The sequence below is a fragment of the Syngnathoides biaculeatus genome, chromosome 6 (genome assembly GCF_019802595.1).
Source record: "Syngnathoides biaculeatus isolate LvHL_M chromosome 6, ASM1980259v1, whole genome shotgun sequence".
Lineage (NCBI taxonomy): Eukaryota > Metazoa > Chordata > Actinopteri > Syngnathiformes > Syngnathidae > Syngnathoides > Syngnathoides biaculeatus.
In genome coordinates, this window is record NC_084645.1 from 22,019,590 (window position 1) to 22,031,892 (window position 12,303).

Sequence of the window (12,303 nt, forward strand, 5' to 3'; positions counted from 1 at the left end):
CCTCCAACCGAGTCGCTGTCCGCTCAGTGAAGCGCAATCAATGCAATCCATTGAGCTGCTTGGTTTCTAGTAAGAATTGTTTGTCTGACGAGAGGTGACTTTTGGACAATGGATTGATGAAACAAAAGCGGCTCAGCTGTGGTGGGGTTGTGTGAGGAGGATTAGGACAACAACCCGCCATGGGCTCTGATAGATTAATTGATTGATGGATGAACAAGTTTGGTTCCTTGCACGTTTTGTATTGCGTCTGTCGCTCTTATCTAGAGGCTTTTGTCGCTTTTGGTGATTACCAGATTGGCAATTCACACACATGATGTATTGCAACTGGTCACCAGAAGGGTGTACCGAACACGGACCACACCGGACACTCGTAGCGCCTGGTGTTAAAACCTAAAAAGAACGTCAAGAAGAGACTTGTGATCATCGTGAAAGGAAAATAGAAATATTACTAGCCTGGCAAAATCTTGACTTAAAATGTACATGTTTGTTTTGTTGTTTGCTGAAAGTGTCACTGTAGGAATACTTAAGAAGAGAAGTGAAAGAATTTTTGAAAAAACAAACTTCAGGCACCCCCATCTAGATAAGCGGTATAGAACATTGATGGATGAATTAGCAAGTTTTCAGTCTTTTGGTTTGTTTTGTTTTTTGTTAAAAGCTACACATTCCACAAGTTCTAGTCACTTTAACGTCCCATTTTGCAGGGTACAAATCATTTTTGAATCGAATAACTACTTTTTCAGTCCACAACATGCATTGAGAACATTGGGTCAGGCACTTTATTTACATTTGTGGAAGTAAATTGGATAAGTTTTCCGGGGTGGAATAGCAGCTTGTCATTGTCACCAAAGATGTTGTAATAAGATTCAAATTGGAGTATTTCTCTTTGATGACACTCTCCTACCCGCATGAATGCGTGCCTATTTTCCCGTAATCTGCAAAGGTTGAATCAAAGGCATCGGATCAGAACAGGGGAAGCACAAAAGAGGTCTCGTCTGTGATGGGTACCAAACTGGAATGAATATCTAATAGCCGTCACGCCGTGCGCTGTGGTTGCCCTGGTAAGCGGCGTGAGATCGCTCAGGCCACAGAGAGGCAGTAGGTATATCTTGGCATGAGTCAACCCTCCTCAGACCGCGGGTCGATGGTGCTGATTGAGCCAGGACAGCAAATAAATCACCTCCTGCCATCCTAAAATGGCGGGCTCATGATCGGGGAAGAAAGGGAGCCCTGCGCGAGGGTTAATGAATCCGGGCCGTATCGATCGGCTTAACGCCGAGCGCCTTTCCTCTCCCGCCGTGCACTCCCACAGCGACGGGCCAAATGCTTCTCCAGCACTTTACCGCGAGCGCCCGTGCACCACGCGGGTCTGCGCGGCGGCCAAAGAGACCTCCAATAGGCGCTGAGGCAGGACGGCGGCTAATATCGCCCGCTAATTAGATCAGTCGCTAAAACTCCACTGACGGGACAGCAACTAACAGTAACTAATGTCATTTCGGCAGGCCTGGCGGCTTTGTTCCGGGAGATTGGGATTGTCGGAGCTAACCTTACCAGCAAAGCACTATTCATCCCCAGTTTTGATGCTTTTGCTTCGATAGCGCCTGGATTTGCCCCTGTGACCGCTGGGTCAGCGAGCCAGGCCGCTCTCCACATTGTACCCTGAATGATTTTACACAGAATAGTTCCGGCCAGTCATCGCAATTTATGGCAGAGTCTGTAAAAGTTACTAGAGGGTGTAAAATGATGGAGCAATTCTTGAAAGAGCAGTGAACCGCTCAAGCGTGACTGCCAATGACTGGTAGCTGTCTGTATTACCATAGTGTGGACGTCTGTAGCAATAGCGGCTGCACAAACCAAATGATTCTGTCCTAACATTCAACATATGGGAAGAAGTATTCAGACTGACCAAAAACCCAGAAAATAGTATTTCAAGATGACTTTTATGTGGCAAATTTGCTTGCTTCTGCCTCGCAGCTCCGAGGTGGAGGTTGAATCTGTTTTCCCGTGCGCTTCGTGTCCTTGCGTGGGTTTTCTCCAGGTACTCGGGCTTGCTTACACTTTCCAAAAACATGCATATTAGGCTCAGCGAAGACTCCGAATTGCCTGCGAGTTTGAATTCTTCTTTGTCTTCTGTTTGTGCCCTGCGATTGTCTGGCGACCAGTCCCAGGTGTGACCCGAGACAGCTGGGATAGGCTCCAATTCCTCCACAAATCTAATGAGGACAAGTGCTGTAGAAAATGGCAGGACAGATTTTTTTAATGGCTTGTATACAAATGCAGCCGTGGAGTCTCTGGAGTGTCTGCCTACACATCAAGTGTGAAATTACACATTCAGTTTTTTTGTTTTTTTTTTGTTGCCTAGCCACCACATCAGGAAAACAAACGAAAAAAAAAAAACTCTTGAAATCATACAAAAGAACTGCAAAGTGACCCAATGCCAAACAGTTGGTTGTGACTCTTGAACTTTTTCAGGAGTCTCCTCTTGACCCAGTTGAGCAATGGCTCATCTGCACGGGACGGGAACCGGCTCGTTTCAGTTGGGCCGTTTAGAGAGGGTGGCAAGTGGACAGTACTGCGATACGTACAGTAGATACAGTACCGCCGACAGATTCCATTTAAATCTAATCCGAGAAAGTCCGGTATCGACATCAGATCAATCCATTTGTTACGGTTTTCGTTTGCTCATTGTTATGTCTAAAGCGTCATAGGTTCTCCTGAAAAGTGCATTTCACATCATTATTATTATTGTGGCGGCACGGTGCATCAGCTGGTAAAGCGTTGACCTCACAGTTCTGAGGACCCGGGTTCAATCCCGGCCCTGGCTTTGTGGAGTTTGCATGTTCTCTCGTTCTGCTCTGTTCTGGTCTGCTCTCTGTTCTGCGTGGCTTTCCTCCGGGTACTCCGGTTTCCTCCCACATCCCAAAAACATGCAACATTTATTGGACACTCTAAATTGCCCGTAGGTGTGATTGTGAGAGTTACTGTTTGTCTCTATGTGCCCTGCGATTGGCTGGCGACCAGTTCAGGGTGTACCCCACCTCCTGCCTGTTGACAGCCGGGATAGCCTGCAGCTCTCCCCGCGACCCTAGTGAGGATATGCGGGAAAACTAAATGAATGGATGGATAATATTATTGTTTTCTTCTTTGAAACAGGATAACTTGTTCTGGCTCAAATGAAAACAAATGCTAAACGGACAAAAGTGCGACGGAATTATGAAAAACGTCCGCTTCGTGGACGAGCGATTGGAAAAGCGTGTGGTCAATTATCAGGGGATGAAATTCATTGCCGTCAAGCGCCGATTAATTGAAAGCGCACAGAAAACGAGTCGCAGCGATAAGCCACCAAACTGGTCGGAATGGCTTTTTGAAGCACACCAGCGATTGATTTGAATTATTAATCTAGCCCGAATTGACACACCCCTCACACATAAACGCAACGGCGGACGACAAAAGTAATTCCATAAAAGTGATTTAATAGTGACTGTATCAATTTCCAGCACGCCATAACTCTTCGCCTGATCCCATTTCACACTTTCCGAGTCGGAAATGGACTCCAGCTGCGACCGCTCATCTCTCTCCAGCGGTTCGACCGCGGATCCGTGACTGATAGGCAAAAGAGAGAGTGCGGGAGAACAATACTGCAGTAAACAGGAGACAACTGGGAAAGTGGGGAGGTGGGGGGACACGGGGGGTCGGGTGGGGATGGGGGGGCATGAGCGCAGCAGGCGGGGAAAGTCATATATTTGCTGTGCTAAGTGACCTTTGCGAGCTCACGCCCCTTGTAATAGCGTTAGCACCGCAGCTACGAGCACGGCCCATCAATTCCGTGGCCAAACCTGCCTTTACCTCCTTAACTAAGAGTCATCTCTCCTCCCCTCGCGTCACCCGCTGTCAAAAAAAAAAAAAACGCCTACCCCCTTTGCCCCCACCACCTCCACTGATATGGAAAACATTTCAATCCTCTTCGCGTCCATATTCGTTACTTCCGACGACGCACTTGTTTGCACGAGCCCGTTTTCATCTGTCAATCATCGTTGTTTGTTTTGCGCTCCTCCGAAAGTGAACCGTTTGATTTGTTTTTTTTTGTTTTTTTTTTTTTTAATCAAACACATATTGAATTCCCTTTGTCTCCCCCGCAAAATTTGTATTTCCCAGGAAGAATGTCAGGGAACAAAGGGGTGGTCACCTTTTTGTTTTGTTTTTTTTAATTCAAAGGCTTTTTCTCATTTTGTGTGTGTGTGTGTTTTGTCGGTTAAAAAAAAAGATTAATAATGAGGACTGCACAGCTTATTTTTCTTAGTCAGAGTCTTTGCATTGTGCCCGCGTTTGAGCACAGAAGATTATTTACTTGCTTTTACGGCTTGTATATTGCAGACATGTTTTATTATAGTCGATGTAGTTCATATTTTATCTGATTTTCTGTTCTTCTGGCTGCCACTGTTTTATTCCAAAGCAAATTCAACATATACTTCTTGTAATATCTGCTTTTTATTGTTGTTGTTGAGCAGATCTTTCTTTCGTTATAGCGATGGGCCAAAAAGCATCTCATTGCTGCTTTTCTGGCCTCGTGCCTGCAACTTTTTGTCATCTCCTGTCTTCTGTCTCTTGTGACATGTTTGCAGACGTCTCCTGTTATGATCGAATGAATGTAAGTGCAGCAACGTTGCGGCGTCCAAAACAAATTTTCCCCCTGGGATAGTAAAGTTCATCCTGTCCAATGTAGACGAGCTGTGAACCCGAGACTGCTCGGTCCAAATACCAGCAGCAGAAGCGTTACAATGATGCGCGGTTTACCGTAATTTCTCGAAAATGTTGCTTTTCTAAAAGTTAATAGGGCGCATCATATTTCGGTATTGATGGAAAAAAAAAAAAATAAATCACATAGTAAAGTCGTATAAAGGTACATAGAGCGGTAAAAAAAAAATGTATACATATACATTTCGATATGTTATTTGATGTCTTATATTACACACATTTACATATATTACGGTAATGTGCGTCCCCAATCTGAGCTCACCGGGGAGCTTGCATTTTACGATTGTTAGCGTAGCATGCACCAAAGATCAGAACCGACTGCTTGTGAGTTTGAATTTAGACGAAAAATGTCGACTACAGCGGCTAGTCGTGCAGCTCCTTTTAAAAGAAACGTGTCATCGCTCGTGCCAATGACGCCGGCAACCCGGAAGTAGCGCCGCAGTCCGAAACGACGAAAGCTCGCCTTAATGGCTTCAGATGGGTATCAAAAAAACGTGAGCTCAAACTACGTAATACGAGCATCGTGGGGACAAAAAACAAAAAACGGGAGCGCGGTGTTTTGATAGCTACGTGACGCCATAGTAAAAGCTGCTACAGAACAACAAATTCTTGATATTAATAAAAATGTTTCAAGTCATCAATGTTTCAAATCATCAATGATGACCAAATGAAGCTACTATGGATCTTTTTCGGATTGGAGACAAGTCATAATGCTTCTTTTGAAGGCTTGGCCAAGGATGTTTAACGTAGTGGATAAACTGCACTGTGCACAAACGTTTTATGCACACATATTTAATGCAGTGTTTAATAAACAGTGTTAAACGGTTTATATTTTTAAGGCGGTAGTATGTGCTATCAAGGGTAATAAAATGTTGTGTCATCATTGAGCAATTTATTTGAGGTGGTTGAGGGATTCTGTTCAGTTACACGGACCAGGACAAGCGTGACCCGTGGCCCGTCCCGGAATACATGTTAACGCTACATCAGCACATGCACAATGATTATTATTATTTATGATTGTTGTACGGACAGTTTTTTGAAAAACAGTTCAAACCTAACAAAATATAAATGTAGATGATTCCTAATATTCTGAGCATATTGGTAGCGGCAAATTCGTGGTGCGCATTATACATTGGTAGAAGGGTTTTCCTGATATATTTTTTAGGTCAAATTTGGGGGTGCGCATTATACTTCGGGATGCATTATACTCGAGAAATTATGATAATTCGACATTTTCTTTATGATTTTTTTTTTCTTTTTTACAACCCCGCTCCGTAACAGTGGGAACGCCTCACTGCATATTTACTGTTAAAAGATACTAATTCCGTCATTTGATTTTATCAAGTAAACGACGACATCATTCTCTTTAATTATACGTGTAATTATTAACCGACTATCAGAAACACAATTAAGAAGTTTAGTTTGGTCATTCAAATAAATATGCTGTCCTTTGAATCTGATTGGTGGTGATTGTTTTACAATTATAACGATGCAACTTTACTCAATTTGTCACGCAATATGAATGTTATGAATTTTCACGACGTGACATCGAAAAGTCACATTTCAGATCATCTCATGGTGAGATTTGCCTTTTTCATTATTGTTTCAAACCCAGCACGCTCAAGGAAGAGCAACCTATCAGGAACAGAAGGCGTGACCGAGGTGTCAATTGTTTGCCGTGCACACTCACAGCTGGTCACTGCCGGTTGCACTCCCGCATCCTTGCACTAACCCATTCACTTGTGCTTCAGGAGCTTTTGCGAAACTATTTTTGAATATCCACAAAAAAAATCCCCGTCCGTTGCTTGCTAACGACTTCGCTCAAGATTATCAGACACAAGCAGCTGAGAATGTTCTGAAGCGACATGGAACTAGCAACTTTTCTGCTTGACAATAACATTTGCCACCATCTTATTATTTGACAGTCAAGAAATTATCATTCCACATCGCTAACATTGGCTTGTTTACAGTGCTATATTGCCAGCGCTGCAATTATGTCAAAGATGGATTGCATTTTTTTCGTTACTCTTGATTACAAATCCTTTGAAAACCGCATGTCATTATGAACTTTGGCCAGGCGTAACGATCACGGTGATTAGTGAAGTGAGACTACATTGAAAAATCTTTCTCGCGGTTTTAAAGCTGACCCCGAACCCCACCTTAATATGAACACCGCAGACCGTTCATTAAACAACAGCAAATGTTGCTTTGCTATAAACTCTGTGCTATGATATATTATCTGCGATACATTTCCAACCCCCTGCACGGTCCAAAGTGGGGGGGGGGGGGCATAAATCTCCCAATAACACACTGTATTTATATCATTCCCATCAATCAAGTGGTAATTAAAAGTGGAAGTGACTGGGTTACATTTATAATGGTGGCCATGTGTGTAGCATTGAGCCAGATTCCTAACAGCGAAAGCCCACCCCCCCAAAAAAAAAAATTAAAAAAATGGTTGCGGCGCATGTGTGTGAATATGCTCATTAACCAGAGGGAGGGGAGGGTCCTTCATCTCCTGCATTCAAATGACACTTAGAATCTCACCGGTGCCCTTTTTTTCCTCCTCGATCCTTCATTTTGCCTTTGGGTCCACGTAGCGACGTCCTCATAATTCATCGATTAATTCCTTTTATGGTAGACTCTATAGGCTCATTTCACCTACGGCGTTTGACAAATGTATTACAACCGCCATCCATCCCCTACATTTTCTGCCATGCTTCCTCTGGAACCCGTCCCTGCTGACCCGCGGCGAGAAGTAGGCTACGCCCCGCACCGGTCGCCGGTCCATCGCAAGGCACATATCGAAAAAACAATGGACCTTTCTGAACTGTCAATTACTCGTACAATGATCCCCAATCAAATAGCCGCATTGTCTTAACCCCTGGTTTGCCACGCCCCTCTCGCCACATTGTCCCACAAGCAATGCCGGTTGTCAGTAGCGTGCGCTTGGAAAAATTCATGTTACGAAGAAAATGGAACATGCAATTCTGATGAAAGATATGATGCTAGGTTACAAGAGACCCGCTTGATTCATTTTCCAAAGCCTAAAACACAGTTGACCAAGTGTCTACGATGGATTAAGGCTCGCGGGAGAGCGCACGCACAGTTAAATGTGGACAATATCAACAAACACAAGGCTGTATGTTCGAAGGTAAGCGAGGGAGAAGTATCTTCTCTGAGTTTGATTGAATGATTATCAGTACTTGATACATTGCAGGGGAACAATTTGCGCTTTGCTAACATATCACTGACATACTGAATGAAGTGTGTCATGTTTTATGCCGAAGAGTCGCGTTAGTGATACGTAAATGCGCCACGTCATGCAAGAGAAATGTCTATTTGCCCATTTGTATCACATCAGACTTTTAAGACGGAGCAATTGGTTCCATTACGAGCCAAGTCAAATGAATACACCCACTCACTTTTAAAGCCTACAATATTACTCATGATCTTTCCAAGTAAAAAGTACTCACCCGGCTTTGCACGCGCAGTACGATTCCACTGTTTTATCCTGTTGGTTTTCAATATGAAGTTTGTGAGGCGTCAAACTTTTTTGTTTCGCCGTAACTCTGACATAGCGTCCTGCTCCGTCCAAAATCTTAATTCCGTATCCTTGCGTGAAATAGTTCAGACCTCCCTGTAGAACTCTCTTGGGCAAGTCAGACGCATGTGACAAAAAACGTACCTCAATATTATCTGGAATACGCGATAGAGAATCGACTTCAAACATGTTATGTTCAATCGCCATTTTGAAAGCGTGTGGGGCATGGCTAAGAGGGCGGAGGACTGGTTCCCTGAAATCTATCCGACAACCTGATGTGGTTCTTTAATGCGGACTGTTTTTATTTCAGCGGTTAGCTGTGGACGTTTACCCGTCTTGTCCAGCCGTCCATTCGTTGTCTATCGCACTAGTTCTCATTAGGGTGACCTTGGACCGGTGGCCGGCCAATTGCCACCGTTCAGACGAAACATTCACGCCTGTGAGCGTTAACTGAATTCATAACTTTTTTTTCTGTCCAATAGCGGAAAAGAATTCAGAAATGGTAAATTTTATGAAAACAGTAATTCTGCAAGGTTACATTTTTATTTTTTTGGTAAGTTTTTTTCAACTGTTTTTGAATAATTTTCCCTTGCCAAATCTGAGTTTGTATCTCTTGTCCAGGTCAAGCTTTTATGCCAACTTGTTAACAGTTTTTTTATTCAAATGTTACAAACTTCGGCAAATTGCATAGGAGACATTGATAAGAGTGAGTACCTACAAGTTGAATGTTTTATCATCGTTTTTCACACGTCACGGCTTGAACCTCTGTTTATTTGAATTTCCAAGGGGAAAAAAAACAACACATATAGATGTATGTAAAAATGTTAAAAAAATGTAGGAATACTTCAAATAGCTGACATGATTTGGCAAAAATGTGGTACTTGGATGCCAAAATTGTCATCCTCAGTTGGAAAACTCTTAGGTAATACATTTATTGTTCAGCTGTGTTATTATACAGTTGCACTAAAAATAACATTTGGGGTAAAGTGCTTCTACATCAGTGATGGAAGTCTTCCGGATTTTCAAATTTTCATGACAATTCCTCCGGAAAATTGAGAAAAAATAGCCTAAAATTAATCCGGATATTAGTTGACAACATTGAACGAACACGCGTTTGAGTTCGTTGTTTTGCTTTCACGAGCGTAGCCATGTTGAGGCACTTACACTAGTAAGCCCCTCCCCTCGCATTTTCTCAAGACGTCGCTTATTTTGTGTAGTCCTGACATTAATTTGGGTGTTTATTTCATAAACGTTGTTGACTAAACAAGCCTGCTCCAAAACAACCGGTATTCACCCGGAAACAGGAAATGCGAGTTAACCGTACTGAGCATATACGAAAGTTAGGCCGAAGGCGCGTGTTCAGAGCTGCTTCACGTACCGCGAGCGCATTTACGTCGAAAGTCATCAACATCATGAGCCGTGTCAAAGGAAATTCAGTTACACCAGACGGGGGTGCTCAATGCGTCGATCGCGACTGACGCACGCAAGACGGCGTGCGTCAGTACAATGCGACATAAGTTTGAGACTTAAGCGTTAATAGTAATTACTCCAGATCAACTTCCTTAACATGTTTTGCTGTACGGTGTAGAAATTCTAGGATATATTTTTGTGCATATTCTATATCTATACTATAATATGTACAATGTGGGGAAAAGGACAATTTTAGATGTCTTTTTACTGAATAGTTCACTTAATTCATTTGTGTTGAGATCAACTGGCATATTTTAAGCATATTTTAATGACAAATGTGATTTTGTGCTATCCAGCAATAGGAGGGATGGGGGGCAAAAAATTCTGGGGTTGGCCCTTGGGGAACTTCTGCTCAATTTTTTTTTTTTGGGTCAGGACTTAGAAATGAATTTTGTTCACAGATATCGACAAAATGCACCACAGCCATCCATTTTTTTTCAAAAATTTCCCAGGGGGGGGGGGGGGGCAGGCCCCTGGACTTCACACCTCCAGTGCTCGCGTTTGTATTTTCGGGAATTTTCAAGAAAGTCCACTTTCACCACAACTACATGCCGGTATAATAACAAATACAATATCGATACACGATTCTGTGCATTTAGGATGTAGACATGCATGACTTTGGCTTCCCGTCTCATACTGTTTACTTTTTCTTCACCAAGGTCCACGTCCTCCCCTTCGGCCGGTTCTCCCCCCCCCCCCTTATTTTTATTTGAAATTTTACTTTCAATTTTTGTCTGAATTTTGTTCACAGATATCGCCACAATGCACCACAGCCATCCATTTTTTAAAAAACATTTCCCAGGGGGGGCATGCCCTCGAAATCCCCAACCGCAAGACTTCACACCTCCAGTGCTCACGTTTGTATTTTCAGGAATTTTCAAGAAATTCCACTTTCACCACAACTACATGCCGGTATAATAACAAATACAATATCAATGCACGATTGTGTGCATTTAGGATGTTAGACTTGCATGACTTTGGCTTCCCGTCTCGTGCTGTTTACTTGTACTTCACCAAGGTCCACGTCCTCCCCTTCGGCCCGTTCTCTCGCCCCCCCCCCCACCCCCCACTTTCTCTCGTCTCCTTTCACTCACCGTGTCTCTCTCATCTTTGGAAGCGATAACAGCGTGCTTTCATCTTCCTCCTCCCCGAAGAGAAGACTGCCCAACAGAGCCTGAGCAGCCGAGTCAGCATTTCCGCGCCTCTGTGATGTCACGAACCCCCCCCCCTCAACCCCGCGCCCATTCCACCCCCGACACCCCAACCTCGACCCGACACAGACAGGCGGACCCATTGCATTTCAAAGTAAGAACAAATACTTCTTGAGGGAGTGGGTGAGACGTGTGTCCTGCAAGAGGTAGCGGGGAAAAAACACTGCTGCACTGCTGCAGAAAGACACCACTCGACCGTGAGTGCAACTTTTCCTTCTGCTTGGGAGGACTTGGGTTTTTTTTTTTTTTTTCTGCTTTTAGCCCAGTTTGAAGGAAGCCGAGTGTGAGGAGGAGGAGGAGGAGCTCGGCACAGGTAAATGAAGGCGGGAAGAACGGCGTGAGAGGAGGGGAGTGGGGGGCGCTCGAATGCGTTCATAGACGGGAAGACTGCATCAAACCCATTGCACTGCTCTGAGGCAGCCCGAGCAGCTGAGAGGAGTGCGTCAGCAGTACATTCACGTTGCCACTGAAGGACAAAGGGAGGGGGGGGGGGGTCGGCAGAGCAGGCATCTTAGTTGCCTGCGACGCACATGGAGGGAAGGAGGGGGGGGGGGGGGGGAGACAGAGAGATTGGAGCATAAACAAGAAGAGAAGACCGGGATTAGGATGCCGCTGCCGCCCGCTTGTGTGTGACGGTGGTCTGGCTGCCTTGTTGAGCGCTCGCACGCCGCCTCCTCCTCCTCCTCTCCATCTCCCTCCCATATTCTCTCCTTTGCGCACTCTATCTTCCCCTTGCTCTTGATCTGTCACTAGTTCTCTCTCTCTCCCTCTCTCTCTCTCCCTCTCTCCCTCTCGCTGTTCTAGTCGGGCTACTGCAGCAGTCCACCAGCCAGCCAGCCAGCCAGCCAGCCAGCCACACACATGGCCAACTGACACAACTTACTACCTCAGCCAGACCCCGGTGGAGGGAAAACTACCAAGTAAGCAAGACCACCACAGGGGACGAGCTCAAAAGGGGAAACGGCGAACGGAGGGACGAGTCCTCGATCGCTGTTTTTCGGATAGGGAGCTGACTTTGTCACAATTCCATCCTTCCTCTTTTTCTTTTTTTTTTTTTTGGGCTCTTGAGGACGAGAGCGCTCTCTTGCTTTCTCGCGCACTCTCCGACAGCCTTTTGCTGAGCTCCGGGAGTGCAGCGCATCCACATTCTACAACTGCCCCCCTACCTCACCCCCACCTCCCTCTTGCACCCCCCCCCCCCACTGCTCCCTCAGTACGAATAGACGGATTACTGCTAACTGTGCACAGGGCAGCCTGCAGCTGCTCCGACCGGGGCCAGCCCGACGCTGGGATGAGGCAAGAGGAGCGCAGAGGAAAAGGGGAGGA